The following is a 5604-nucleotide window of genomic DNA, read 5'->3' as shown; positions in this document are numbered from 1 at the left end:
CCACACATAGCGTTTTGCATTTTGGCCAAAAAGTTCAGTTTTGGTCTCATCTGACCAGAGCACCTCCTTCCACATGTTTGCTGTGTCCCCCACATGGCTTGTGGAAAACAGCAAACAGGACTTCTTATGCTTTTCTGTTGCAATTGTCCTGTCCCAGCGGTGGTCGACAGGAAATTGTTCTGTGTGTCTGGGTGCTAACCGGAACAGCGGTTGTTACTGGTAGCCCCTTCTGATCTGTTTCCCTGGATCGCACCAGCCTCTTGCGCTAGTGCTGTGGATCCTTCTGTTCTGCTACTCTGTACTTGGATCGCACTAGCATCTTGCGCTAGCGCTGTGGATCCTTCTGTTCTGTCTTCCTGGATCGCGCTAGCCACTTTCGCTAGTGCTGTGGATCCTATCGTTCGCTTATTCATGTTTTCGTATGTCTGTCTTGTCTGCTACAAACGCTTGCTGGAGGCTCGGTGAGGTAACCATTAAGCAAGCGCTCGCGTCCTCTGTTTCATGTTTGTCTGTCGGTGGTTAGTTAGGGGTGTTTGTCTCTATTGTGCTTATCACGTGGAGCCCGCGCATAAACGCGTGCACTGTTGCGAATGAGTGTGGTGTTCGCGTTTAGCTAGCGTTTGTTATTTTCCGTATCTCCTCATTGTATGATTTGCTGTGCTACTCTCGTGCTCTGCCTTGCTGTAGCCTTGTGTCACCTCTGGCAATCGCCTCTCTCGCGATTGCGTTCCTACTTCATATCTGCTGTTGTGTATGCACCGTCGCGGGTTGGCGACTAGTTTGGTGCACACACATACAATCTATCCCTGTGCTCATTCTCTTCCGCAATCGCTTCTCTTGCAATTGCGTTCTCAATTGGTTTCTTCTGTTGTGTGTCCACCGTCGCAGGTTGGCGGCTAGATTGGGGGACATACATACATTCCTCATCTGTGCTTATTCGGTCTTGTGTCTCTGTTAGTAATCGCCATCTCTGGCGATTTTCTTCTCACTTTGTCTTCATGGTTGTGTGTTCATCGTCGCAGGGTGGCGACTAGTTTGGTGAACACTCATACCCTCTGTCACTTTGATCTCTCTCTTTCAGGGCTATCTTGCCCTGCGTTTCTGCCCTTCGTACAATTCCTGTCTGGCGTGTGTGGTAGGGCAGAGGAGCCATTCCTCTGCACTCCACAGCTCCCCCTATCAACAGGAATTTCCCTCTACAGGTGCATTGCACCTTTTGCTGGGTTCCCACTTATCCCAAGGGATAAGTAGAACAAACCAAATTTTATGCAATTCTATGCAAAGCATGCACGCAGCACTGGAGGTCCCCAGACTCCATAAGATATATATATATTCAGAGGGGCTGCAGCACATAACAGGAAAACAGTGACAGGGACTCTTGGTTACGCTTTAACACGCTTAAGCGCACCAACTGCGACAAAGTGTCCCCAATCTGGTGAGTCCTACTCTACCATGCAAAATGCCAGTTTTTATAAGCAGTCTAGTGGGAACTGATCCAAAAACCCAAGAGTCGACTAAATGGGAAAAAAGGAAATTAAAAACACCTCACCTTTCCCTAGCTACCAAATGAACTCTCTGAACATGTGCAATGCACTCATTTATATGCTTAACTGTGCTAGAGGTGGGCGTGCTTATACAGACTCACAGGGGAAAATTTTCCTGTTGTGTGCTGCAGCCCCTCTGTATATATATATATATATATATATATATATATATATATATATATATATATATATATATATATATATATATATATATATATATATATATAAAACCAATAAACTAGGTGGGGTATCACCTTGAACCGGAAGCTTCCTAGTTACTTCAAGATGACAACCAATCCAGAACAAGTTCAGGTGGCAAAGACACACCAATTAGTAGTGGAATATGACCCAATTAGGATCCCACGAAATACTAACAACCCAGCTTCGTACTTCTAAAAAGTGAATAAGGAATGGGCCCACTGGAAGGTACCTTATTAGAGGACCAGACAAAAGATCTGCTAAAATGCATAGAGTATATCAGACCCACATTATCTGCATACTGAATACAAGGTTCCCAAGTTTTGTAAAAGTGGACAAACCCATCATGGGATATAGCCAACACATTATCTCATAGATTATAATCTGGTGAACCCTATTAATAACTGGTTCCAGGGAAAGGGAAGATGCTTTCCATTGCGGCGCTAGATAAACCTTTGCCACCATTACAATAAATTGAGTCAGGCAATGAACTGAAAATTAAGTCGAGGATGGCTTGTGGCCTAGTGTAAGGATAGCCAGATCCTTCGCTACCGAACAAGTATTCACCTTATGGATCAGTGACAAGTCACAGCTTTTTCAGATGGCCGACAGCAGCACCACAGTGGAAGCCAAAGAAACAGAGGGACCAGGAAGATTAAAGGGGCTTGAAGAAGCTCCAGACATTGGTAAATTGAGCGCTATGAGTCCGACAGAAGAAAAGCGCTATACAAGTGTTTGGAATATTATTTGGAATAAATAGTGTTTCATTTATTTAGCTCATAAGTGCTTTAATAGAGACAAATACAGCAAACTTGTAAGTGTTGTCTGTGCTAGCAATAGCTGATGTTGATATTTCTGCCCATGTCCCCATCTGAGAGATCTCTCCAATTTCCTGTGCCAAGAAACCTGTAGTTGGGCAGGAAGTAAGTTAGAATCTCCAGGTCAAAAAGGAGAACTCAAGAAACCTGACAAGGACTTCAGGACCCAAAGGAGATAATTCAAGACAGAAGCTTTGCGAATCAATGCACAGTACTGAGTTTGGGAATATCCACAGACACACCACATTCACATCTTGTAGTGATAAACTATTTCTACTTAGCAGGATGCGCTAGTTGTCTACTCCTGTCATCAGGGACAGTTCTAGACTGCTTGTAAGGATGCCCCCCCCCCCCCCATTTGGAATGATCACACAGCACCAACAATTTACTCTGCTTCATTTAATGTTCTCATATGACATGCTGCAGCTCAACACAATAGCACACTGGCTGACTGTGAGTCAGTGACAAACAAACTGCTCACCCTCAGCCACTCCATTCCTCCTCAGGAAAATGCACACAGTACAAAAATGTTGACCCTGAAATCTCTGCGCCTGATGCAAATGTTTCACCTTGCTTCATGAGAGAACCGGGAGTATGTGGAGGAGTGTCTGCAAAAGCCATAGCCTTCAAGTGTGTTCAAACTGCAGATTACGGAACAGAGAAAAAAAACAGATGAGAAGGAAAGCGAATACTGTACATAATGTTATGAAAACACAGACACATAACAAAAGGAAACACTAGTCATAGCCTGAGCACTTTGATGTGACAGGGCTAGGGACAGTTGCAGTACGTGGTGGTTTTGGCTCATGGTATGAAAGTCCCAGCTTGTCTGAAGCAAGAGTCCTCATTCAGTCCTCTGCCAGGGAACAAGACTAGAGTGAGTGAAGGAGAGACTGCCAAGCCTATTTTGCAGATATAGAATAACAGTACATTTATTGCAATCAGTAGACTTTTACCTTCCTGAAGTCAGTCTGCAAAAGCTGTCAGCTAAACTATGTGGCAGCACTGTTCATCTGGACTGTGAAGATTATGCAAGATCAGGCCACAATATAGAGCTTGTAGAATTAAAGCCAGTGGTGTAACAATAGAGGCTGCTGCCCCTGGACCCAGGGACGGATCTGGGGGGGGGGGGGGGGGGGGATTGGGGCAAGCGGGTATCTTGCCCCAGGCGCAGTTTATTGAATTCTTAAAAAGGCGGCAAAAGACCCTCGGGGGGCTCGGTGCCCTTCTAAGGCCCACCCAGGGCCGTTTTGGTGGGCAGTAGGGGTCGCAGCATGAGGGGTGAGCATTGGCCACCTACATCGCCGGGGAGGGGGGCCACTCTCCCCTCCCTCAGCTCGGGCTCTCCCCTCAGTGTTCTCTCTCCAGCAGTAATAGGTGGCAGCAGCGGCGGGCAGGAACACAGGCATACCTCCATGCGTTCCACTGCAGAGGTCCGCTCTCTAAGCATCTGACGCTACTTCCTGTTTATCAGGACCTCCACGGTGGAACACATGGAGGTATGCCTGTGTTCCTGCCCGCCGCTGCTGCCACCTATGCTGGAGGGAAAGCTCTGAGGGGAGAGCCCAAGGTGAGGGAGGAAATGTAGCAATTAACCAGTTGGATTTCAGCTAATAAATGTCATAAGTATTCTGGTTTGCTGTTTTAAGCAGCTGTTTCAGTTTTGCATCAGTTGTTTTTAAGTGAGTCTTGAAATAAGTCCCATAATATCCAATAGTGTAATGGCCTGTTTTCTCTGCTGGGATTCCCTATCCATTTCCCCGTATACGAATTCGGACAGGGAATCGCAGCCTATTGAAAGCAATAGGCTGCCATTCGATTCACATGGGAAAACATGGACGGCATTTAGCAAAAAAAAAAAAAATGTGCCATGCATTCCATTCCCCATAGCCATGCATGTTATGGCAAGAGGGGTTTGGATGTGTCCTTGGTTCACAGCAATTTATGGCTTCGTATCACACTGCCGCATATCGGCACAACAGAAAGATGCCCTTTTGGGCTGGTTCACGCTAGACCAGAAAACGGTCTGATTCTCAGGACTTTTAATTTATCCTATATTAAAGATAATCTGTACTCTAAATTTTTTACAGCAAAAAGCATACCATTCTATTCATTATGTTCTCCTGGGCCCCTCTGTGCTGTTTCTGCCACTCTCTGCTGCAATCCTGGCTTGTAATTAACAGTTTTAGGCAGTGTTTACAAACAAACTAACCAGCTTGTGATAGGCTCACATAAGCAGAGTGTGTGATTCATACAGAGCCTGCAGGGGGCCTGCAGAGGGTGTGTATCACTTCTATCCAATCACAAGCAGCCCTGCACATTCCACACATTCCAGCCTTAACCCGACAGAGCCGACAGAAGAAAACAGATTAGATCATATAACAGAGATAACACAGCCACTGTGCAATTAGGAAAGGCTGCAGTAAGCCAGAGCACATTAGAACAGGCAAAGGAACTTATAGGATAGAAGAACTAAGGCTAAAACATTTTGTAACAGTCTCTTTAAACATAGGATGCGTCACACATGTGCACACAGGCCCGTTCCATTTGGAGTCTGTTGCGATCATCGGAGCACTGGAACCTAAACTCAGGGCATGAACCACTTTTCCAGGCAAATCATATGCGGATGCTATTATACGTTATCACACTTCTTACCTTTTGTCTTTTATCACCTTTACCTTCTGCCTTCTTCTGTCACCTTCTACCTTATTCTGCATCACCACCACCACTTGGGTCCAACGCTGCTGCTGGTGTGGACAACTGCCTCTATCCTGATAGGATCCCTGACAAAAGCATACCACTGGGACTACACAATGGTTGGAAACAGACCAACAGGAATTATTGAGCTGTCCAGTGTTTTCTAGCCCTAGAAATGGGGACCACGGTCTCTCAGTTTTCATATGTTTTCTACTTTTCTACTGAGCTGCAGGAGAATGAGAGAACTGACAATATTGCTACTTGGTACATACAATTTAAAAAGTAAAGACTTTAAAAACTGTTATTATTACTACAGCTGCTTTTCAATATGACAGGCTGTCATATCT

At 45.3% G+C, this 5604-nt stretch overlaps 1 long non-coding RNA gene across 1 annotated transcript; it reads right to left on the bottom strand.

Moving 5' to 3' along the window:
- Positions 1-2944: 2944 nt before the first annotated feature.
- Positions 2945-5326, bottom strand: LOC137535903 (uncharacterized). The gene is made up of 2 exons (XR_011024479.1): positions 5216-5326; positions 2945-3201 (listed from the first exon to the last, which is right to left on the bottom strand). It is a non-coding gene; the product is annotated as an uncharacterized lncRNA (long non-coding RNA).
- Positions 5327-5604: the final 278 nt, after the last annotated feature.

This window comes from Hyperolius riggenbachi, chromosome 10 (assembly GCF_040937935.1).
Source record: "Hyperolius riggenbachi isolate aHypRig1 chromosome 10, aHypRig1.pri, whole genome shotgun sequence".
Lineage (NCBI taxonomy): Eukaryota > Metazoa > Chordata > Amphibia > Anura > Hyperoliidae > Hyperolius > Hyperolius riggenbachi.
Note: the sequence above shows the minus strand (reverse complement) of the source record. Positions and strands in the feature narration are given on the sequence as shown.